Source organism: Vulpes vulpes, chromosome 15, assembly GCF_048418805.1.
Source record: "Vulpes vulpes isolate BD-2025 chromosome 15, VulVul3, whole genome shotgun sequence".
NCBI classification, from domain to species: domain Eukaryota; kingdom Metazoa; phylum Chordata; class Mammalia; order Carnivora; family Canidae; genus Vulpes; species Vulpes vulpes.
In genome coordinates, this window is record NC_132794.1 from 6,977,404 (window position 1) to 7,001,416 (window position 24,013).

The 24,013-nt window shown below is 44.5% G+C and overlaps 1 protein-coding gene across 1 annotated transcript in view; it reads right to left on the minus strand.

The window, feature by feature from the left end:
* Window positions 1–19,192, minus strand: part of KCNJ15 (potassium inwardly rectifying channel subfamily J member 15) — a 48,118-nt gene extending 28,926 nt beyond the window's left edge. The window contains exon 1 of the mRNA XM_025987287.2: window positions 18,845–19,192. The gene's annotated coding sequence lies outside the window, so the exon portion shown is untranslated. The remainder of the gene's footprint in view (window positions 1–18,844) is intronic.
* Window positions 19,193–24,013: the final 4,821 nt, after the last annotated feature.

Here is a 24,013-nt window from a genome sequence, read left to right on the forward strand (position 1 = left end):
GTCTTATGTCTGATGTCCTGGTCCTCAAACGATACCATCTAAGAGGGGAGATGACATTACATGAATTGTTGCAACACCAAGCAGAGTAGAATCCATTATGGCTAAACACTATCTTGTGGACACTTTTAGACTTCTATCATAAGGCTTAATATTATTTAGTGGCTCGTGTGTTTCTCCTATCCCATGAGACTGTAAACAGTACAAAGACAGGGACTTTTTCTTATTCTCATACTCTATATTGTCCTTATTTAACATAGTATCTCCCCAGCTGACATGGATGAATGTAACGTATAGAAACATACAAAAACTTTCAGGAAAGGATTGATTCTTTCCAACTGAAAGAATCACAGAAGCCTTCATGCATTTTCTGTAGGAAGAGGAAATAGAAGAAAGAGAATTGTCTGTGAAGGGAATTGCCCAGGCGAAAGTATGATGTGGTAGCAAAGTACTTTCTTGGGCACATTCATTTGATTGGATCATAGGTCATATCAATACTTTTCCACTGTGGCTGGCATCTAAGAAACATCTGGGGAAGTTTTCAAGTGCCCTAATACCTTGGCTTCCCCACATATCAATTGAATCAGAACCGCTCATCAGACAGAAGGGAAAGAAGGGACATATTATTTGGAACCTGAGTTTTGGTACTTTTTCAAAATTCCCTGTTTGTTTCTACTGTGTATTGATGGTTGAGAATCACTGTGGTACCTCAAGAAAGTTAGTATGAGGACAAATTTAAGGCTATACTGGCAATAGATTTTAAAAGGCCATGGAGATCAAACTGAAGAGTTTGATCTTTCAACAGGTAAAGAGAAGCCAGTAGCAAGACAGGTGTAGATGGAGAGAGTAGCTACAGAGACATTATTCGGGAGGCTGTTTTATTCACCTAAGCAATACATGAACTCAAGGGCATCACCACCTTGGCCTACCAACAGGTGAAATTCACACACTTATTAGAGGTAGAGTAGTGGCAGGGGAACAGGAGCCGGCAGGTCTCTGGGGTTGGTCCCCAAATAAAAAGGAGGATTTACATGAAAAGCAGAGAAGACTGAAGACAACATGGTGAAGTTGGCTCTCATCTCAAGGAGCAGGAGTTAACCACATGAGTCAATAAAATCTGTACAAAAGAAAAGCACTAAGGGCAGAAGGCAGCTGAGGACAGAATCTTGGAGACTGCCTGCATTGAAAAGAAGGAGAGAAGACTTTCAAGCAAAGCAGCTGGAGAAAGTGCCACCTGATTGTTGGACAGCCATATAGGTTCATCAGAAGGGACAACTAAGGAAATAAGATTTCAGGAGAGAGGACATGCTCTAGAAGTCAAAGATTTGAGAGAGACACTGTTCAGGAGGCATTGATGCTCCCAGGGGTGAGTCCTAGAAAGGAGGGGGACACCTATTTCCCTAAGATAGGAAGGAAAGAAGAAAGGTTATCTCCATTACACATGTATTTATTGAGCACCTACTACTTTCCAGACTATTCCAGACACTGGGGATACCAGTGTACAAACAAAGTGCTTGTTCTCATGAAGCTTCTGTTCCATTTGAGGGGAGGGGGAAGAAAGATAGGAAGAGCTATAGAGAAATATTAAGGAATAGAGGATGAAATTTGATGAACTGTGCTCTTCATCCAGGGAATGATGGTATGGTCCTTTGGGGTAACATGAGCAGGGCTGAAGGATGTGGAAGGATCTGAGCTAGTTCCTGAGAAGCCAGGAGAGGAGACAGGAGATAAAGAAAGGAGTTCAACCAGCCACAGGGTCTGTGAGCCCCTCACACAGGACCTGGTCTTTAGGCTGCACCTGCTGTGACTTTGCCGATACTGGGCAGCCTGGGAGCCCTGGCTGAGTATGGAAGAAGGGAGGTGCCCAGAGCTGGGGACTGGCAAGACCTTCATGGTAAAGGTTACCGGGCCTTGGGATTACAAATACCACGTTAGAAACATAAACATCTGAAAACCACAGAATGTAAATGCTCAAGGTCACAGCACACTCATCAGCTCGTGGGATCCATATGGTAATTGAGCACATTAAGAAGCCTACTAACTCTGCTATTGAGTTTTAGAAGGGCTATAATTTAGTATTGCCAGCTATCAATTAGGCCTGTTTTCCTCATCTGTAAAATGAGAGGGTTGGACGAAATGGTCTCCAAGCTCTCTTCAGCATGGGCAGCGGTGAACATCAGAGCGCATGCGAAATTCTGAAACTTCATTTACTTCTTTAACGTATACATTGAATGTGTAACTATTGGTGCTCAACAATGCGGCTGTAGGGCTAACAGAGCTCTGGGGAATGAAGCCCTTGGTCTTATGGACCATGCTGGTTTTAAAAATAAATGGCCCTCTGAAAACACACAACCTAAATTCTGGTGGGAGAGATCTCAGGTGTCATGAGTAACTGATAATTTATCTATAGGACGTTGGAACAGACTGACTTGAAAATTATTAGAGATGAATAGGTTCTAATATTTGCAAGCTGGGGAAGTTGCTCTGTTAATATTGGGGAAAAGAGGGAGACAGTGGTTTAAAAAAAGCAAGAAAGAAAGGAAAGAAGGAAGATAGGAGGAGGGAAGGAAGAAGGAAGAAAGAAAAAGAAAGAAATAAAAAGGAGATTTTCCAGGACCAGAATGAATAGCTAGGGATATTAAATAAAGTTACACACAAGTGAGTCATCTCTCAGAGCTAAGATGTATTCACAGCAATATATGTAGGCTCTTTCTCGTTCTCAAAAAATGTGAACAAGAGTTAATCAGGCCTTAAGTAGGTCGCAAAGACTTAAGGTAAAATGTGATCAACTGAACAACCAGTAAGGATAACTAGGCTACTAGCTAGCTACAATCATTTAATATTTTAAACATCACTTTTCACATGCAATGCAGTTTATGAGTAATATGGTACATGATATTGAAAGAAATAAACCTAGGGATGTGTGCTTGTTCACATAGCTGCATTTATCATATACCATGTCACTAAGATCTTGGTCACTAATTCTGTAAATTATTTATTTGTGCATTTAATTTGAATTAATAGCTAATTGCTATTTTTAGAATTATATTTGATGCATTACTGAGAGTTTAATTTTTTTTATTATTTATTTATGATAGTCATATAGAGAGAGAAAGGCAGAGACAAGGCAGAGATAAAGGCAGAGGGAGAAGCAGGCTCCATGCACCGGGAGCCCGACATGGGATTCGATCCCGGGTCTCCAGGATCGCGCCCTGGGCCAAAGGCAGGCGCCAAACCGCTGCGCCACCCAGGGATCCCCATTACTGAGAGTTTTATACCCAAAGCCTTTGTTCACACAAACTGGGGTTTCAATCTTAACAGTATAGGTTACAAGTATTAATTACTCTTTTTCCTAATAAAGTTAATGCTTTGTTTTATTTGCAATCTCATACAGTCATGCTTATTCATATTTAAGCACTAGAAATGCCAAAAGTGGAAGTTTTCTTCAAATCAGTAAGATACATACTAGTGGAAATGAAATAGAGAGTAGGGAAAAAAAATCATGCCTGAGGTCAAGATGAATCATTTTGGTTGGACCTTCCAGAAATTCCCTGGTGTTTTGAGGTTTCGGTTTTTTATTTTTCCCTTCCTTCTGTACCACCCTGTGTGACCAGCAGGAAGCACTCTGGGGGTCTTACCTCGAGTCCAGGTGCTGGGGCCCAACTCAACTGAAGGTCCCAGAGATCCAGGGCAGTAATGAGGGGGCCTGGCTCTGCAGGAAAGAATCCTGGGGCACTGGGAGGGTGTGTGCAGTCCAAATCTTAGGCTACATGCTCATGTGATAGCTAAGAAAATGGGCGGGAACCTGCCCTCTACCCCAGAAGGTGAAGCCAAGCATTCGAGCCCTCCTCATCCACTTCCGTGGTGGATGAACAGTAGAGCCCTTGGGCCACAAGGACGGCCAGCACAGGACTTTGGTTTTTATGGGTAAATGACAACCCCTTTGCCAAAAAAAAGGTATCTATATTTTATTTTGGGGGAGTGGAAAGTTGTGTTGTTTTATTTTTTTTTTAATTTTTTATTTATATTCAATTTGCCAACATAGAGTATATCTATTTTTTTTAAGTTATTTGACAACAGAAACTGCCAAGCAGAACTACTACCTGGAAGGCAATACAGCATTTTCTCATTCTTCATCGGTGCTGGGGGACACTAGAAATTTTTTCTCTCTCCTGAATTCTCTCCAAAGGGCTCTGAAACCTTGGAAAATTATCTGATCAAGAATCACATTTTAGGGGACACCTGGGTGGCTCAGTCGGTGAAGCATCTGCCTTCAGCTCAAGTGATCATGATCTCAGGGTCCTGGGAGTGAGCCCCAAGTCAGGTTCCCTGCTCAGTGGGGAGTCTGCTTCTCCCTCTGTCTCTGCTTCTCCCCCTGCTCATGCTCACTCCCTCGCTCTCAAATAAATAAATAAATAAAATCTAAAACAAACAAAAGAAAAAGAATCACATTTTAGTAGCTCTCCAAGCTGTCATGGGCTTCATACTCTCTGTCATGAGCCTGATCTTAGTGTTAGGTCGCAGGTTTTGTAGTTTGTTTTTAAAACACTGGGCTAGGGGATCCCTGGGTGGATCAGCGGTTTAGCGCCTGCCTTTGGCCCAGGGTGTGATCCTGGAGTCCCCAGATCAAGTCCCACGTCAGGCTCCCAGCATGGAGCCTGCTTCTCCCCCGTCCTGTGTCTCTGCCTCTCTCTCTCTATGTCTATCATAAACAAACAAACAAACAAATAAATAAATCTTTTTAAATAATAAATAAATAAATAATAAAACACTGGGCTACCAAGCAGCCCTTTGTGGTGGATAATTATTATAAACAAATGGGAACACACTAGAAATTTCCCTGACTGGATGGATCTCATGAACCTTCACTTTCGATGACCTCCACATGCATTCCTACAGATATTTCTTCTCTGCTAATCGGTTACCATAATGACCTCTGGACAGGATGTGGACTATCTGCATGGAATAATAATGACCAGGCCCAAAGCCAGGGTGTAGACGATTATATAGTATAAGCAGCGTAGCACACAGGCTTATTGCTTTCAGACTAGAAAAATAACCAAAATGGTGCTCAGCTCAGTCCTCAGGGATTTTCCTTATAGGATCGACCTTAGGAATAACAGTTCTGGGAAGGAACTACTGACAAACATCAACAGTTTAGGGACAGTAGGAATTGCTTACCTGTGTTAAACCTGACCTCTCTCTCTCTCTCTTTCTGTACACACTCACATATATACAAACACACACATACTCTGGTCCAATTTACAGAATTTTGTTATCTTCCCTTGGTCTTGACAAAACCGGATGAATGATCACATATGCATTCAATATTATTCCATGCTCAGCTTTGTCTTGAGCGTTTTGCTGATAGGAAAGGGACATGATATAGTGGAAAGATATAGGGTTGGAACCCTAAATCTCAGTCTCCTGGTATGGCAGTGGGGGCAGTCCTTAAAGTCTGAAAGCTTATGCCAAGGCCAACCTGATGGGCACATCCTGAGGACAAAGGAAGATGCCCTGTGGAAGGTGACTTTGAGCTGGTGACTTTGGACAAGTATCCATGCTCCCTGGTTTTCAGCGTCCTCCTTTCAAACAAGGGAGATGATAAAGCTTACCTCGCATTAGATTAGAATCACAAATGGCTAGATGACTGCATCCAACTTAGGGTGCAAAGCAGGACTCTGAGAAGGGTAGCTGTCTGTCACTGGGTCATATGAGATGTTCCTCCCACCGCCACCACCAGGGGCTCATTATCTGATTGGGGCAAAGGGTGATGACACCTGTACTGAACAGATGCCCACACGGGGACCCAATATATGAAAAGGTCTTCATGGCACAGACACATTCTAGATCTGGTTCTATCTAGAGAAAAGGAAATTCAGGGAGTCCAAATGTGATGAGGCTCCATGGAAGGGAAAGCCAAGCCTAATGGGCCTTGAAGGAAAGTGTTGAGGGTGGATCACAAGACTGGAATGGTAAAGAAATCATGTGGGCAAAGGCAATGAGATGAGGACAAATCCAAAGGAACTGAATAGGGGACCTTGGTAAGGAGAGGTGGGGGAGGAGAGTTGAGAAACTGAGGTCAGTGATGGAGAATGTTGGCTAACAGACACCCTGGTCGATGCTTTTGACAGTCAGGTTCCATAAGTCTGGGCAAGACCGTCCCTAACTGCAAACCTCTCTGACTGCCAGGGACACCTGGTGTTTTGGTGCCAAGCTTCCTTTCTGTCTCCTTTCCCCTGATTTTAGAGAGCACTGTGGTTGCTTTCCATACCAGCCTGTGCAGTATGCACTCAATTTATAGTTTACAGGGATTTCTCACACACCCATGTATGTTTTCCACTGAAGTCTGTACTTTTTCCTAGACCCACCCAAATTCCAGAGCATGCTTCATTTGTATGCCAAGTTCATAGTATTTCTCTTTGTCACTCTCCTCTCCTTATAAAACCCAGGAGAAAGTTACCTTTTTAACATTTCTATGTGGTTTTGACAGAAAAAAAACAAAGAAAGAAGAATGTCAAAAAATAATTATGAGGGTATATTTTCTGATTGAATCTGCATTAAGAACCACCCAGTAAATCAGCTTCTACCAAATCTAAATCTTGTTTATCAAGGTATGAGTAGCTATAGGGGTATAATCCCTTTTATAAGTAAAAGAATAAGAAAATTCATTTGAAGATTTTTGTAAAGGTGATGAGCTAGATTCTGGAATTCTGAGTTTCCTTACAAAGTAAGTTTTTGAAAAGCAGAACTGTATAAGAAGGGAGTTAAGTCCTTAGGGAGGAAAGCAAGCTCATTTTGGTCATTTGGAGAATGGTCGTTATCTATTAATTCCTAGAAGACAGAAGAGCCTTCCTGACATTTTCACAAAAAGCATCTCCTGGTTTCCCTGTGGCAGGAATCCCTCTAAGTTTACAGATGAGAAACTGAGAAGTTAGATAACTAGCAGAGGATCACACAGCCTTCCAATTTGGAGGGCTTCCACCCTCAGATCTACTCAATTTCTCTCCTCTCTCCAGCCACCTTAAAGAAAAGCCTGTGATCACCTTGGGTTGGGGCAGGGGTGATGCTGGAGAATCCACACGGGAGGTGGGGACCTTGAATGGGAACAGAAGGAATCAGTCTCTACAGATTGATGGCTTCCCATGTGCCCCCAAATGTGCAAAGACACCGAGGCTCAAACGTCCATGTGCCTTACTCAAGGGCTCTGTGGCTGGGATTGCATGCCTGGAATTCACATCCAGGAATGCTGGCTTCCAAGTCCAAAGTCTCTTGTCATGAGATCAGCCTGTCTCTCTTAACAGAGTGGCAGCTTCCACCACTACCTACCAGGGGCTTTTTCTCGCTCATCTTTCGTTTCTGCAGGACTTCAAGAAATCTTATCACATATGTATGTTCTCCTATCCAGAAGTTTCCGAAATAGTATTGACTTGACTTTTGCTAAGAAAATGAAAGTTTCCATTCTTTTAATCCACCTATATATTTTTCAAAATGACTATAATATATAGCATTTATGTCTTGCTGAGTTTTGTTTAATCACAGCACAGCACCAAGAAACCAGAAAGTAGTCCCAGCAAAACAAACTTTAAGCTGTAGGTTCAATGCCAACAGCAACTAATTGTTCTGAGGGAACTGGCATTGCTTGCTCATTTTCTTTCCCTCCTTACGACTGTCTTTGTCAGATCCTGCTTGTGTTCAAAAGGTCGCTGATCTTATGAAAGAATAGACTTGAAAAGTCTTGCTTTAATCATTGCAGTAATTAGCAAATTTGGACACTGCATTATCTTTCCCCTTTTACTGGAAACACATTCAAGAACGAACTTGTCGTTTATCCAGAGTGTCTCGGGAGAACTGAAGCTCGTAACTTGCAAAAGCCAGGTATTCACCCAGGTGTGAAAGGGCTCGAGTTGCTAGAATCTTCCTTCAGGGGTACATGTAAGCTCTGCTCCACCCTAAGCCTATACTTTTAAAATTGTGATGGAGGTTAATTTATTGAATCACTTGGTTGGGTTTCAGGAGGAAAGGCATGGGCTAGCCACCCACAGATTGGGGCATGGAGGGAAGGAAACTTTCACCATCAGCAGGCTCAGAAGAACCTCTGAGGACTCTGACTTGCCAGCCAAACGATAATCTCTCAATCGTCTGATTTTTTTTTATCTCTAGTGGAGTTGGGAAGAGGCCACCAAGCCCTCTCTACTCTCTTTTCTTGTTGGCACCATGAGACCACCTGCAGCTTCTTTCCCTCAACTTCCAAACCTGCTTCTCACCTACTCTGATAAATGAGTCAAGGTGGTATCAGTAAGAGCATCTCCGGAAAATTCCTACTGCCCATTGCTGCTTTGGTCCTCTATCTGCTTCTCTGATGATTTGTTCTCTTTCTGCACGGTAGACTTTCCCTTCTCTCAACCTCGGGCCCCCACCAGTTATGTTCCCCAAGGTCCGTTGCTCATCCTCCTTTATTTCTTTTTGTACTGTCTCTTCTGTCCTCCACCTGACCTTCTTGACCATGACTGGTCCCATTACATTAACTGCTGCTGACCAACAGCACTTCCTCTCAGATCTACTCTGTGCTTCCAACATCCCATGGGATACCTTTCCTAGAGAACTGCCCAGAACTGACTTGTGCCAAACAGAAATCATACTATTCATTCCCCCTAAATGCAGTTACTTCTCCTGACTTTTGGTTCCAAGCAACAGCATCCTCAATCTGCCACCTGCCTGTAAAATCCTTCCCTCCTGCTTAATCTAGTGGGAACCCAGAGACTCCGCCTTTTAATGCACCTTGCGAGTGCTTTCCTTTCCCCTTCTGCTGTCACTTTGGGCTCCACGTTTTCAGCCTCTCAAAACATCCTTCCGGCCAGTCACGTGGCCTTCATTCCTTTAAAGTGCAGCTCAGGACCCCCCAAACCAAAGCCTTCAAAGTGACTCCTCACTCCTTACCAAACTGAACCCCAAAACAGTCTTTGGCAACCAGCCTACCCTTGAGTCTCATTTCCAGAGGCACAGCATTTAAGGAGGTGGTCTCCAGAGGCCAATGACCCTGCTTCAAAGATGACTTCACCCCTTCTGAAGCAAGTTACATAACGTCTGCACCCTGCTTTCCTCCTCTTGAAAACAAGGCCCATAATACAGCCTGCCAGATAGGACAGACAGTTGTTGTCAGGATTAAGGTGGATCTAGAACCTAGTGGCCTTTGGTGAGCACTCAACCTCCCCTTGACTACTGCCAGCCCTGCCCCTTCATTCCCTCCCTGGGGCACCTGCTATTCTCGGACTCTGATGGCTTCTCCTCCCGTCCTGACTTTCAAAGTCTTATTCATTCTTTAGTACTCTCTGGAATGCCCCAGGCCTTTCCTTACTGTCCCAAACATATATGGTCTTATCTCTTGACTATCTCCAGCTGTTTGCCATGGCTCCTCGTGCAGTTCTCATGTTCTTCCTGGCACCACAGATGTTCCGCTCTTTGAGTGCCTTTTTAATATTTCTCCACCTCTGTTCCTACCCACACATCCTCACAGAAGCAGACTGGGGGCTCCTTGAGATCAAGGACTGAGTCTTCTCCCACAGCCACCCAGCCTCCTGCCGAGCAAGCTACCCACACACATGTGCAGGATGAAGGGGATCAGGGCTGGAATCCAAATATCCAAAATCCTGTTTGGATTTGATTAAAAACTCATTAAATATTCATTTCCACCCACTTTAGGGCTGGTACGTCATAGGCCATTTCTTCAGATATTGAAAACTAAATGAGGTGTGCTACATAAAGGATAGTTTAGAGAACATCCCCCAAGAGACTGGACTACACAAGCTAATATCCATCATTATAAAATGTATTTTTAAATATATATATGCTCACACAGTCTTGGACTCTGAAACACTGAGTACTGGCACAGGCTGCTCTTGGTCGGAGTGAGATGTATTTGATGGTGATCACAGAAAGGTGGTTCCTGTAAGTTTTAGTCCTATCACCTTTCATCCTTAAAATGGGAAATATTAGAAAATTCTCTTCAACTTAAAATTTAAAGCACATTGGAACCCAAATAACCTCATTGCTATAGGTATGCTAACACATGCCAGACTAAAACATAGCACTTGGGGACAACTTGAATGATGTGACAATATGGCCGGGTTCCCTGGATTGTCCAAACCATGGATCAAATCACCCTCTTCCTCCCCAGGATTGCAGCAAATGCCTCCTCTTCTTTCTTTCCCTAGGATCAAACTTTCAGTGCACAGACCCATGCCAAAGCCATGGAGTTCTATTTCAGTTTCCCTCTTTGCAAAATACTTTGTATGCTGCCTATTTTCTCTGTGTGGGGAAAATTTACTCAACTACTTTGTAGCAGGTATGGGGTGCCCTGTAGAAACTCGTAAAAATATGTCTCCCTTCCATAATGACCCCACTTAAGCAATTCTAGTAGTTGATCTATCACTTTGTAATGTACACCAAGAGAAAAAAAAATGCACCAGTAGGTAGTTTTCAGATACATGTATTTTTAAAACACTTTGAATAAAAAGTTCTCTGTTGGCATAAATGCATGTCGTGGTTCAACTGAAGATGTAATTATGGCAAAAATTCCACCTTCGTGTCAATGCGTGTCGATTCAAAAAGCATCGCCTGAGGAATTATTTGTGGCAAGCTCTGGGAGCACAGAGGAAGAATCATGTAAAATCTCCATCATCATGGACCTTGCAATTCAGTAGGTGAGAGAGATGAGTAGATGGGCTCTTGTAATGTGGGACCAAGTGGGATGAACCAGCTAATCCAGGGTGGGGAGGGATGTCGACAGAGGGCTCCGAGCCCAGGTGTGGTGGATCCTAGATGGCTTTCTGTTGCTGGTGCCAGACCTGAGTCTAAACCAGTGGAGAATGTTTGTCCCCTCACTTACAGACAATTAAATTACAGAGATAGATATGCACACACAAAAAAAAAATCCCAAGAGGGAGAATAGACATTGTCTTTCAAAGGAATTATAAAATATGGTACATGATAAGACTAGACACAGCAAGGGCCCTGATTGATCTCCAGGTTCAAATATAAGGTGCATTTAAAACTCACATTTAGTTCTGAAGTCACAAACAAGATTCTGCTGCTGTGGGCCTGTGTACATTTAGTTTGTGTTTTTAAAAAAATAGATGAAACTCACATAAAGGAAGCAAATGATTTAATCAAATTACCTCTTTGAGGCTTACCTGTATTTTCCTTTCTCATCTACTTTTATAGTCATGTTGTATTTGTGTGAAGGTATGTGGATGTGCCTTTGGAAATCCACTTATATCCTTGGGGAATAAGTGGAATGTAAATCCACTTAGATCCTTAGGGAATAAGATGGATGTACTTTTCACAGAAGTGAGAAGTAAATACATTCTTAGGGGCTGACTAAGAATGGTCTGTGGTCATGTCACAATTCCAGAAACTGGTCTGTGGTCATGTCACAATCCCAGAAACTGGCCAATCACCTGCAAGGACAGCTCAGGTCCAGAAGGTACAACCCACAGCCAAGTAGCACATGAACATTACAACATGTTCTTTCTTGGAGAACATGACACCTTGCCACCCCATACCGATTGGAGTTTGAAAAGGTGTTCCCAGTGAAGCTGCATGAAATATTGGTCAAAGGAGTAAACAATAGCTGTAAGGAAGTAGGAGGAGGTGGGAGGCAGTTCTATAGTCCAACATGGTACGACGACTTGGGAGTCAAAGTCAAAGGATGCCTCTGCTGTGGGACTTCTCAGAGTTTTAGCATGCTGATGATGATTGTGAAGGCCAAGAGGGAGTCATAGACTATGATAGATTCCTATCTAAGTACAAGCCACCTTATTTTTTGTAGGGCAAGAGTGACATGGAACCCCCCTTCAGGACTCATTGCTTGCCAGTAGAATGTCCTAGGACAGATGATGCTTTACTATCAAGTCCCACTGTGGTTCAGGATACCCCCTCCTGCCTTTTGGCTAGGGGAACCACTCCTGCTCCCAGACCCCTGGGCCAGGAAGTAGTAGACCAGCACCTAAGGGTCTCCTCTAGTTCCCAGGTGATGGAGTCATGGAGACCTGGAGTGGTGTCCTCACTTCCCCTTACCTCCCAAGGCAGCTATGGCCTGCCTGGGAGAAGCCAATTCTTCTGCCCATAAGAGCCAGGTGGGTTGTGGTATCAGGAAATGGAACCTTGAGTCTTTCTTGATCGGATTATCCCAGCATTCTCATTGACAACAATTGAGCCATGTGACATAATACCCAACTCCTTTGTTAAGGAGTGTTGGTAAGACCAACATCACAGGGTGTCTGGGTGGCTCAGTTGGTCTGTCCTCTGCTTGGGTCATGATCCCTGGGTCCTGGAATTGAGTACCCTGAGTCTAGTTCCCTGCTTAGTGGGGAGCCTACTTCTCCCTTTGCTCCTCCTCCCCCCACTTGTGCTCTCTTTCTGCTCCCTCTCTCTCTCAAATGAATAGATAAAATCTTTTTTTAAAAAATGAATAGATCTTTTTAAAGAAATGATTTTTAAAAAGTCTTTTTAAAAAATGAATAGATAAACATTTTTGTAAAAAAATGACAGCATTTTTTGATGCTGTTTAGACAGCAATTTTGGGGGATGTTTCATCTTTAATATGGACCTCAGGTGGAAGTTACAGATTTGAAATTCATTAAATAAGACAAAATGTTGAAAATAAAGCACCACTGTTTCGTGATGTTGTTAACACTGAAATACTCTGTCTATACCTACACTGTTTCATTATTAATGTTGCGTCTAAACGCACACTCTCCTTGCATTTAAATAAAATATTTCCATGGACTTTTGAAAATATAAAGAAGACCCAGCAGGTTCTCATTCCTTAGTATTTAGAGAATTCTAGGCAAAGGAACAAGGTGCTCCAGAGCTTATATATTTTTCTTCAGCCTCTAGCAGGTATGTTGGGATGGGGTTTTTAGGAAGAGTACAGATGATGCCAAATTTCGTGATGTTTCAAAGCAAAGGATAAACTTCTCAAATGTGTTCTTAAAAGATAGGAATAAAGGGTAATTCAAGAAGTAAGAAAGACCGATTTGGGGAACTGACTTTGTGTTCTTTGGCAGGGTGGAGTAGGATGGAGCAAGATATCACTCTGCCAACGTTCGAAGGCATAAACATTGCTGAGTGAGTGCATTACCTGACCTGGTAGGCATGGGTTTTGCAAGCATTCATACCGAGAAATGGCACTGTTACCCTGCTGTCTAAGTGGGAAACAGCATTAACAGAAAGGAGGAAAGAGGCTGTCCCTTGCCAGACACATGGACATTTCACAGGGCAAACCCTCTAGTCTGTTAGAAGAGAGGCACATTCCTGATGCCTTTAAATTCATTCTAGGTTCTAGGCCCATGGTTAGCAGGGTGTTCTTCTGGTTTTAACTTGAGTGAGGGCCTTTCAAATGGAAAAAGTGCACCATTAATTTCAGTGCCCACACACTCTGCTGTAGGAAAAACAGAACTTTGATAGCATCTTGCCCTTGGGCCTAGTTATGGCCTAAAGGTTTGGCCACAGCGCAAGGATCTACATTTCACGGCAACCTGCCAGTGAAATGAGAAACATTCTACATATCGCCCAGATCAATTTTCCATATATCACCACCGATCATTAGATATGTATAAGCACGATGGTATTTTTGCTTATCATTTTCCAGTTACTCAGAGGGCAGCCAGCAGTTAAAATTTACATAAGTGAATGCAACCATTCCTTCAAAAAACAAGCATTGGGCCTTTATTATGTATGACACAGAGTGGATTGATCATGAAGGTAATGAAACCAAGCTTCAGGGAGCCTCGCTTATACTTAGACCAGCCCTCTCCAAAGCTTTGTACCTAATTTTCTAGTCATGATTTTGCATTCCTTCTCCTTAAAGAGGGCCCTCCAAATTGTATATTCTTCAAGCTCCATGTGATCTTGATCAGCCTGTGTGTTGGTGCTGGAGAAAACACACAAGAATTTTCATAGTGATCACCCTGACATGGGGGCAACCCCAGCTGAAATAGGATGCGGACTGAAACCCAAACTTGACTACCCGGGTCCTCAAAACAACCTGAGTATTGGATCTCTACTGCAGGAGTCACCCTCCGAGTCCCCTGCGTATTCCAATGGCCTCAGGGTGATCTGTAATCCCAGGGACATGTCAGGTTGAGAACCCAGAACCCTGGATGAGGGCATAAATGGCCAATGGAACACGATGGCTCTGCATAAACATTACAGTCCTCGTCCCTGAAGGAATCACTTGCTTTGTTTACTGTGGATCGATACACATCTAGATTGCCCTAAATTTGAGCTGCAGGTCTCAAATGAAAGAACAAAGTAAAACTGTTCTTATTCTGTTACTAATTCTTTCCCACATTTCCTGTGGGTCCTCAGTCCCCTGGCAGGATAGACATGATCTTCCACTTAATTGGTTCCTATGGACAAGAGTGTTTTTGTACCACAAATCACCATCTTGTCCACCTCGTGTACCATCTGTCCAATGCTGTGAGCATTACCAGGCAGCCCTGACTTGTGTCTATACCATGACTAAAATATCTGGCATTTTGTGCTATAGGATTTTAGGTCTAGAAGCACAGACTGTATTCTGGAATCTGGCTCTATGGGACCTTCTAGAGTCACACTGGATTGCTATGACCATGGGTTTATTGATCTTTTCACCTGTTAAGACACCATGCCCACTGAAGGGAACACAGGTACACAGACCCCTCATGAGCTCTGATGACATTTTTTTCTAGGAAATGAACAGAAATATTTTTGGCTGAAAAGCCCTAGAAATATGGTAAGAATCCCTATGTGGTCTCCAGCTGCATCACACCAAGCGGAGAAGCCCTCACCCTTGTCTATATTAACCCAGAGAATATTTTGTCACATTTGTCAGACTCCAGTTTCTTGCCTTGTCTTACAGCAAGAATGTGCATTTGCTCATTTTTCCCCTTTCATTTCAACCAAGTAACACTTACAAAATAAAACTTGTTTTATTTAGATTGTTTGTTTTTTTAGATTACACATTATTTTCTCTCATTCTGTGCCCTCATTTCTCCCTTTCAAGGTGGAGAAGCAGGCTGCCTGTTTTTTTTCTTTAGTTGAGGGAAGGTTTGGCATTTCTAGGGCTGCTTGTTTCCGGCCACACCATTCCTTTTACCTGCCTGTAAAACTGGCACAGGGAACCTACCTGAACAAGCAGCAAAGAGCCAGGTGTGTTGGGTCAGAGCTGTCCCCTTCCAGAGCCCTCCATCCTTACACACAGAGCACAGCCCGGCTTGGTTCACTTTGCTCTTCTGCAACCCCTCTACCCAGCCCTGCTACACCCCACTCTCCACCTGCAGCCAAAACCCCACTGCCTAGGTGGCCCCCCTGTGAGATGGAGGTGAGGGGCAGGGGAGAGAGAAGGATGGATAATCACCTCTGCTTGGTTAGTATTAAATGCCTCTTGCATTTACCCACTAACACGCAACAACCTCTTCTTTGCAAGCGTACAGACTAACATTAACACTTGCCATAGCTGCCTGACTATTTTTTGGAGTGAACTCACTCTGACTTGAAAGACAAATTAAAACACATGTGGAGACACCTCGTTTCCTCCAGCGTGACGTGCTTCAATTGTTGCAGGCAGAAAGACAGTAGCTGAGTCACTTACACATTGAAGACTGCGGGCAATGATCAGAATGATAGGGAGGCTGTGAGCCCTGCGCAGGGGCTCGCCATCTGGGCCCCGTCCTGCTTGGGGCGCCCCCCGAGGACTGTTGGGTGGGCTGGGAGACTCAGATGTGGCCACCGCGCAAATACAGTCCGCAAAATACAGTCTGGGCTCCTAAGTGGGGCAGGCGAGGAAGTCAGCATTGCTCCATGTCTCTAAACCAGGACGGGGTGAGGCAGGAAAGGATATTTCAAGTGCTTGACACTTGCTGATTAAGTCTGGAAAAGTTTGCGCTCTGCTCGTTCAGTGCCACACACCGGTGGCTTTCCATGTATGAGCATGTGGCCGTGTGTCAGGTGGATAATTACACACGTGTGTACACACACACACACACACACACACACACACACACACACCAAAACGAGAAAGTGCAGCCCTTCCCAGATTTCCTCCTGCAAGGGCAGAGCCAAGTGTGCCCACTGAGCCCTGCATCCAGGAGCCCGCAGACCTGCTTTTGTTGGCTCTCAGGACGGCTGGCAGGGGGAAGCCTGGGGTCTCGCTCTCTTCCACCCCCCCCCAAAAACGAGCCGACTGCACCAGTGTGCAGTGTGAGGAGAGGAAATTGGGGAAATAGCATTTTCCGTAAAATGACCACAACGGTTGGTGGAGGAAGCGGTGGGGAGAGGGTGGGAGGGCTTTTTAAAAATCTGTTTTCCTGGGCAGCCCGGGTGGCTCAGCGGTTTAGTGACGCCTGCAGCCCAGGGTGTGATCCTGGAGACCCGGGATCGAGTCCCACATGGGGCTCCCTGCATGGAGCCTGCTTCTCCCTCTGCCTGTGTCTCTGCCTCTCTCTCTGTCTCTGTCTCTGTCTCTGTCTCTCTCTCTCTCTCTCTATCTGTGTCTCTCATGAATAAATAAATAAATAAAATAAAAAAGAAAGAACCTGCTGGGGCACCTGGGTGGCTCAGTGGTTGAGCGTCTGCCTTTGGCCCAGGGCGTGATCTGGGGGTTCAAGGATCGAGTCCCACATCTGGGCTCCCTGCACAGAGCCTGCTTCTCCCTCTGCCTGTATCTCTGCCTGTGTCTCTGCCTCTCTCATGAATAAACAAATAAAATATTTTTTAAAAAATGTGTTTTCCTTAAACAACCAGATTCACAGCATTCAACCAAGCCCCTTCCTAACCAACCCCCAAGGTACTTCTGCCTTTGCTGAGCTCCGTGAAGACACGTCAGCTCCGTTATTTGATTAGCATTTCCGAGATAGGGACCTGATCCGGTTCAACTCTCCTACTCTAACTTTTCCTGAAGACTTGCCACGTGACCCCTGGGTGGCTCCCTGCACCGGCACAGATTACACTCCCAGCCAGAAATGCAGGGAAACTGCTAAACAAAGCAACACAAAACAAGAGGGGAAAAAAATAATAATAACACCCCCCCACCCCACCCCCACACACACACCCTGAAAACTCAGGGAAGAAAGGGTTGAGGGAGTCGTGTGTGGAGTAAGTGCTGCCTTGTTGTGCGGGTCACGGTCCCCGGAAGGTGCCCTGTGACTCTTTTCTTTGGATGCTTAGGGGGACTTGAAATGGAGAGGACGTGTCACCTAAGGCTATTCTTGTCCAAGCATTTACGAGGGGGGACAACGCAGGGTAGGGGTCTGGGATAACAGTCGATCGCGCGTGTGCATGAGTGTGACTCTGGGGCTTCCAGGCAGGAAAGGACTTTACAGATCATTTGCCTTTTTAGTTTTCAAGATTCTTCCTTTAAGTAAAAAAAAAAAAAAAAGAAAAAGGGGGAAAAAAAAAAACAGCCATTAGAAATGACAAATACCCACCATTTGCTTTGAGGTGGATGGACCTGGAGGGTATTATGCTGAGTGAAGTAAGTCAATCGGAGAAGGACAAACATGATATGGTCTCATTCATTTGGGGAGTATAAAAAATAGTGAAAGGGAATAAAGGGGAAAGGAGAGAAAATGAGTGAAAATATCAGAGAGGGTGACAAAACATGAGACACACCTAACTCTGGGAAATGAACAAGGGGTAGTGGAAGGGGAGGTGGGCGGGGGGACAGGGTGACTGGGTGACGGGCACTTAGGGGGGTACTTGGCGTGATGAGCACTGGGGGTTATGCTATAGGTTGGCAAATTGAACTCCGATAAAAAATAAAAAATAAAACAAAGAAAAAACAAAGAAAAAAAGGAAAAAGAAAAAGAAAAAAAGAATATGAAAAAAGTCGAAATATTTTCCATTCCGAAGAACTAAACCTACATGTGTGAACCGAGAGGCACGAGTCATCCTGGTCTTTAATTCCCCCAGGTGACCACTGCATTGGTCGACAGTGTCCTAACCTGTGGCTTTTGGGAGTTGGGAGGTCAAGAAACACCTCACCCAATGACAGATTCTTACTTCCTTCAGGCGACTACATGCGGAAGTACAGAGAGGAGATAAAAAAATAAGCAAAACAAAACAAAACAAACAAAAAAAAACAAACAGACAAACAAAAACCTACTTCCCGGGAGCAGCGTGGAAGTGCCACTCAGAGGAACATTTCTCGGCTGCGAGCAGTCGAAACTTACAGGCGATCACACACAGGTTCTGAGACCCGCTTCCCCACGGGTTGTGAACAAAGGTTCATAATATTTCCAAAGTCAGAATTGTTTACCTTCCTTCCACCTACCGTGGAAAACTTACGTAACTTTTTTCCCCCTTCCTAAGCATAGGTAACAGATTTAAAAATATTCCGCTGAGGTTTCGCCTTACGGCAACCTGGACTGCCTTCTCCCCGGACAAAGGAAACTGACTGCCAGAAAAAGACCCAAGAACTCTATAATCACTGAAAAATCAGTAACAAACTTGCTCTGACAGCCACTGCGAGAGGAAAACCCTTGCAAGGAGAAGTCGGGGAGTCCCTCCTTCCCTCCACCTAGATCACTTACACCCACAGCAAACAAGACAACATCTGGATATTGTTTCACAGGCAAGAATAAAGCACTTTTTTTTTTTTTTGCCCCATCATTAAGTAAAAAACCCGTTCTCCACATGCAAACAGCCCTTGTAAAGTTCCCCCAGATAAGCTTGGAAGTTTTGAATGATTTAAGGGAGTTTTAAGAGAATCACCCCTCGTTCATTGCTTTGGAGCAAAGTTTGTTCAGAAACCTCTCCAGCCGGGCTCAGTGCTGCGGGGTTGACCGAAGCGCGTACCTCTTACCTGCAGAGACGCGGATGCACCAGACTCCTGCCTGGATGGGAAGTGATGACCCCGGCAAAGAAATGTCCAGGCGATGCAGGTTGCCTTGGGAAAGATAGGTGTTTAGGTTCTCTCAAAGTGAAGAAAAGTCTCTCGCCGTTCGCTGTCAGTCAAAAACAAGTTGGTACAAGTTGGAGTAGGATTTACCTGAAGGAACTGAAGAGAGGAGGAAAGAGATTGGGAGAGATTGAGCAGAGGGAGGAGGGACGAGGAGGGAGGAGGGAGGGGGAGAGGGAGAGAGGGCTCCATGATGTCAGCAGTGTGCCTTAAGGAAATCTACAGACCAGCAAAAGATTCTAGTGGACACCGGGTCCTGAGCTCCCCGAACACCTGTAGGAAAGAAAACTGATTCCCTTTTAAAGACAAGGGGCCAGTTAATCTTTGAAGAAACTTTGGCCACTCTTATCAAAGCCTTTTTTTAAGGCCCCTTTGCCTAAATAAACCATAAATAAATAACCAGTTAACATCTCTGCTAACCAGCTCTCCGACATCCCATGTTCCCTCCTCCTCGTCCCTCTCCCCACTGCAAATGAATGTTAACAGAATCCCTGCCTCTTGGGAAAAGCAGAACAAACCCATACAGATGATACATATATCGAATGTACATAAGCAAAATGTCACAGAGGAAAACTCTTGTGTTTTTAGCTCAATCTCCCTGGAGCCTCTGTTTTCCCTAACCAAAAAAAGCTTAAAGAAGTTGCATAGATGTGGGTAAAATCGAGTTCTTTGGGATCACGGAAGCTGGGATTGAGGCTCCGTGTTGGAATCCGGTTTCCAGCATTTGTGCCCAGTGTCCGGTGCTTTTATGAGAAACGGCCAGACTTCATCCTTGAGGCAGAAGTCTAAGGGGAGGTCTCAGTCTCTGGAAGTGGAGGCAAGGTTTCTTTCTGGAATAGGGTTGTATGTCCTTCCTACGCCAAGTCATTTCTTGTGGCCATCATGCCAGGGAGGCCCGTCCGAGGGCCGTGAGGGTCGCCAAACTTCTGGGGCTAGAGTGCACATGGAGCCCCGGGAAGCCCTAAGAGACAGGATGGCTTTCCTGCAGGTGCCTTCCCCAGTGAGCTCCCCCGCACGGGTCACAGGCAACGCTGTCAAGGGAAGTGAAGGCTCTCTGTCACAAAATGATGATGACGCACTCACATGTCCCCTGTACGAGCACCTCGGCAGGGCCAGGGCTCTGCAGGTACCTTAAGCTGGAGGGAAGACTAGATGACCCGGCTGATTTGTTGGTAGCAAATGGTACATCCCCTCCCCTGCATCCTGGGTCCACTCCTATGCATCTCCTTCACTTCACGCTGGATGCAACTCTTGCTTTTCAGGGGGCTCAAACAAATGGGGGCAGGAAGGGATGAGGGGTTATTTTTTTTTTTAAGGGGGAAAGCCTGAAACTGCCTATTTTACCCTACCACCTTCCTTGACTCCAAGCCTTGGTGTAAATCATGCCCTTTTTCTGATTCCCCAGTGGGAATGATGCATCATCCTTCCCTTTTGTCCCCTTTCCCAGGGAGCAGAGGCCTTTTCAGCCTGCAAAAGTAGGGTGGCTCCTCAGAGAAGATGCTGGGCTCCCCTGGGGGCTCAGAACTGGAGGGGATGAAGAAGACACAAAGGAGTGCAGATGTCTTCAAGCTGGTGATCCTACTCCAGACCGTAGAATCAGACGCATATCAGAGGAAGATGTGATGAAAGCCCCACATAAAACAGGGAAACACAGAAGTGCAAAATAGAAAGTGGAAAACCGAGCTTCAAGGCCTGACCGTATCCTACGTCAAGTGGTTTGCGCAGGCTGTCCCATTGGCCTGGAATGTTCTCCCTCAGATCTTCATTCACCCAGCCAATTTTGGTCAAGACTTAGCCCCGTGGTACCTTCTCAGGGGACCCGGGTCCCCCATCTCATACAGCCCCAACCCAACTGGATGCCTAGTTCTCCCTTTTATTCTGTATGCCATGTAGCACTGTCTAAATTGTCCTGACTCTTTATCATTTGCTGTCGGTTTCGTTTAGTGCTTGACCACACCTGTCTTGTGCACTATGTGTCCGTTGAGGGACACCTGGCACATCATAGTTCCTCAAACAATTAATTGTCAGGTAGCTTGATAAAAGATTTAATTCTTATTTTCTTACTTTTAATGAGTATTTCCAGGGCCAGCTTTAATTAGTAAAGTAACATTCGAATACTGTTTCTCAATGTATAAAGTTCGTTCAGATATGTTATTAATTTGGTGCTCAGACCAAAAAGGCACGATTAGTTTCAGGGCCAGGAAGTGGAAGTCAGAGAGGTTAAGTGCTCAGAGTCACAGAGCTGGAAGGGAGTGAGGCTCAAAACAACTCTTCTCATGCATTCTTCATTAGGCTACATTTTTCTCAAATTCGTCTGTTGTGGGCATACATATGCATGTGTCAATCCCTTTGAATATCAATTCATATACTACCTGAATGATAATCACAGTCTAATACTCTGGCAAGTTTTAGATCTTGCAGGACCATACACAGCAGAACTCGTATTCCTTAATAACACGCTCTTAAAAATGATGAAAGAAGAAAAGGAGTTCAAAATAGTATGAAAACATGGAAAGATTTAAAGGTTAAGACAATATGCTTCATGTTGGCGGTGTCCACCTGTTTTTGTTCATTTTCCTTTGGGGCTACACATCAACTATCAGATATGGAGGTTGTAGCTGTAACAATTCACAAAAGGACATAAGGCATTATAAATGCATGATAAAGTGATGAGATGTGTGTGGGATAGCTCTAGAAAAGTATCTGTGAGATTTCTGTCGCAGGGGACAGACTCCTTGGCACGCTTCAATAATTGAATGATCTAAGTATTTCCAGTGCTAAATGAGGGAGAGAAACGAGACAAATTACTAATCTTGACAAAAGCATTTTGTGTCACCAGTCTCCCTCCCATCCAGTGAGTGAAATCTGCTTTGCAACCCACTTCTATCAGAATCTACAATCAGATTACTTCAAAAAAACATAGCTAATCATCTTGTAACTGAAGATGGTCGATGTTACTGATCTTTTAGCCTAAAATAAAAAACAAACATGAAGGAGTATTCCGTAACTCTTTCTTCTTTCCTTCCTTCCTAGTTAATTGAAAGCAAGACCCTTACATGTGTCAAATTTTAATAGAGTATACATCTAAAGTCTGAATTTTTATCCAAAGTTTTAAATGATGTCTGAAAACTGGACAGAAAAGATCACAAGAACCAGCTCTTCTGAGGGAGCCATTTCCCAAGAAAAATTTCCAAAAAAGAAGGAAAAAAAAAAAAAAAGCTGTAGTGCTTCCAATTCTCATCTTGGCTTAAATTGAGACATAAAAAACCTTCAAGTGTGATAAGAGGAAAAAAGTACATTTTTACCTTTGAATAGATCTATTTACGTTGCTTTAGATATGGGACTATTTACGGAGGATTATGTCAGTTTTTAAAACTTCCTGGAAGCCGCTTATGACCCCACGGGCTTCAAGTGTCCCCCACAGGCCAGGCAGGACTTGGTCGGGTGCCTCATTTGTGCTCATAGCCCCTGGCCCAGAGGCATGTCAAACATCCCCCAGAAATGTAGGTGAGCCGTGGAGAATGAAGAATGCCCACCTCAATCCTTTCAAGACTCTGCAAAGCCAGACCTGGGGGCCTGCTTGCCTTTGACCTTGCCAGGGGGAGGCTTGTGTCAGGAAGTCACAATGTTGAAATCTTGTCTTGGAGTGGCTCTCTAGAAGCAGCTGTTGCGACAAAGATGCATGTGCAATTTATTAAAGTGCTCCTGGGAGAAATCTGAGGGAGAGGAGGCGGGGCAAGCAGGGGAAGGAATGAAGTTAAGAGGGCAATTTTACGTTCAGGCCAGTTCCCTGCCTGAATCTGGAGGGAGTTTTGGAGTGAAAGTCGCATATTAGATGTGGGAGCTGGACTGCCTTGCTCCTGCCCAGCCACCTTTGCTAGAAGTAGAAGGGCCAATGGGGCATCCAACTGTCCTGGTGCTCTGGCTTTCTGTATCCACAAGGAAGTGGCTCCGGTAGCACAGGGGCAGGCTTATGAAGGGGTGGGAGGTCAGGGGTAGCGGCTGCAAGGCATCAGAAGTAGTACACCTGGAAGGTGGGGAATGCACACTCAGGAGCAGGGAAAGAGATCTGTGGGGGATCTGGGCAGACCACCAGTGACATAGGCTCATCCCGTGAATGCTGGAAGTGTTCCTTTCCACTGGTAGAGTTACCCCCCCTTACTGTGAACCCTCACTCCCAGAGCATCCCCACTCTCTTCCTCTGCTACATCAGTTTCTCAGTCAAAATAAAATTGGTGGGGGGTCTGGGTGGTTCAATCATCTAAGTATCAGACTCTTGGTGTCAGCTCAGGTCATGATTTTGAGGTGGTAAGATCGAGTCCCACGTTGGGCTCTGTGGTCAGTGCGGGAGTCTACTTGAGATTCTCTCTCTCCCTCTCCCTCTGCTCCTCCCCTCGCCCCTGCTTTCAGGCATGCGTGCTCGCTTGTTCTCTCTCTCTCTTTTTAAATGAATAAATAAATCTTTTTAAAAAGATAAATAAAAAGTAATAAAATTGGGATATCAGCACTAAAATTTGGAATTTGACTTAAGACGCACATGGTCTTTCTATGCACATGGTCAGCTCCTCAAAGTGCCAGAAGGATCCCAGCAGAGCCTTCGAGCACCAATAGAACACTTCATTTTTGATACCCTGTCAATTTCATTTGATTCATAACTAAACTGAGTATCTCCTCTTTGCTGGGTTACAATGACCCCACAGTCCCAGGACTGGACTAAAATGCAGTTCAGCAGAAAGATCGGGAAATAGCTGACTATAAACTGTATGATAAGTACTATATGATGGAAATATTCTAGAAGCCCACAGGAAGGGCAATGGACTCCACCCCGGAGTTTGAAGGTAGGCCTCCAGAGGAGGAAACAATCAAATTCAACTGACAAGGTTTTCATAGGTGGAGATAAAGAAGGGCTGTAGGCATTTCATAAAGAAGGAACAGAACAAATAACAGTGAAGATGAAATGAGCCAAGTGAGCTCCCCCCCGAGACAACCCAGCAGTGCAGTTCTAACTTTAACCTCACGGAATCTTGTCCAGACAGCAAGAATCCACAAAAACAGAAATGGATTCAGTTAAAG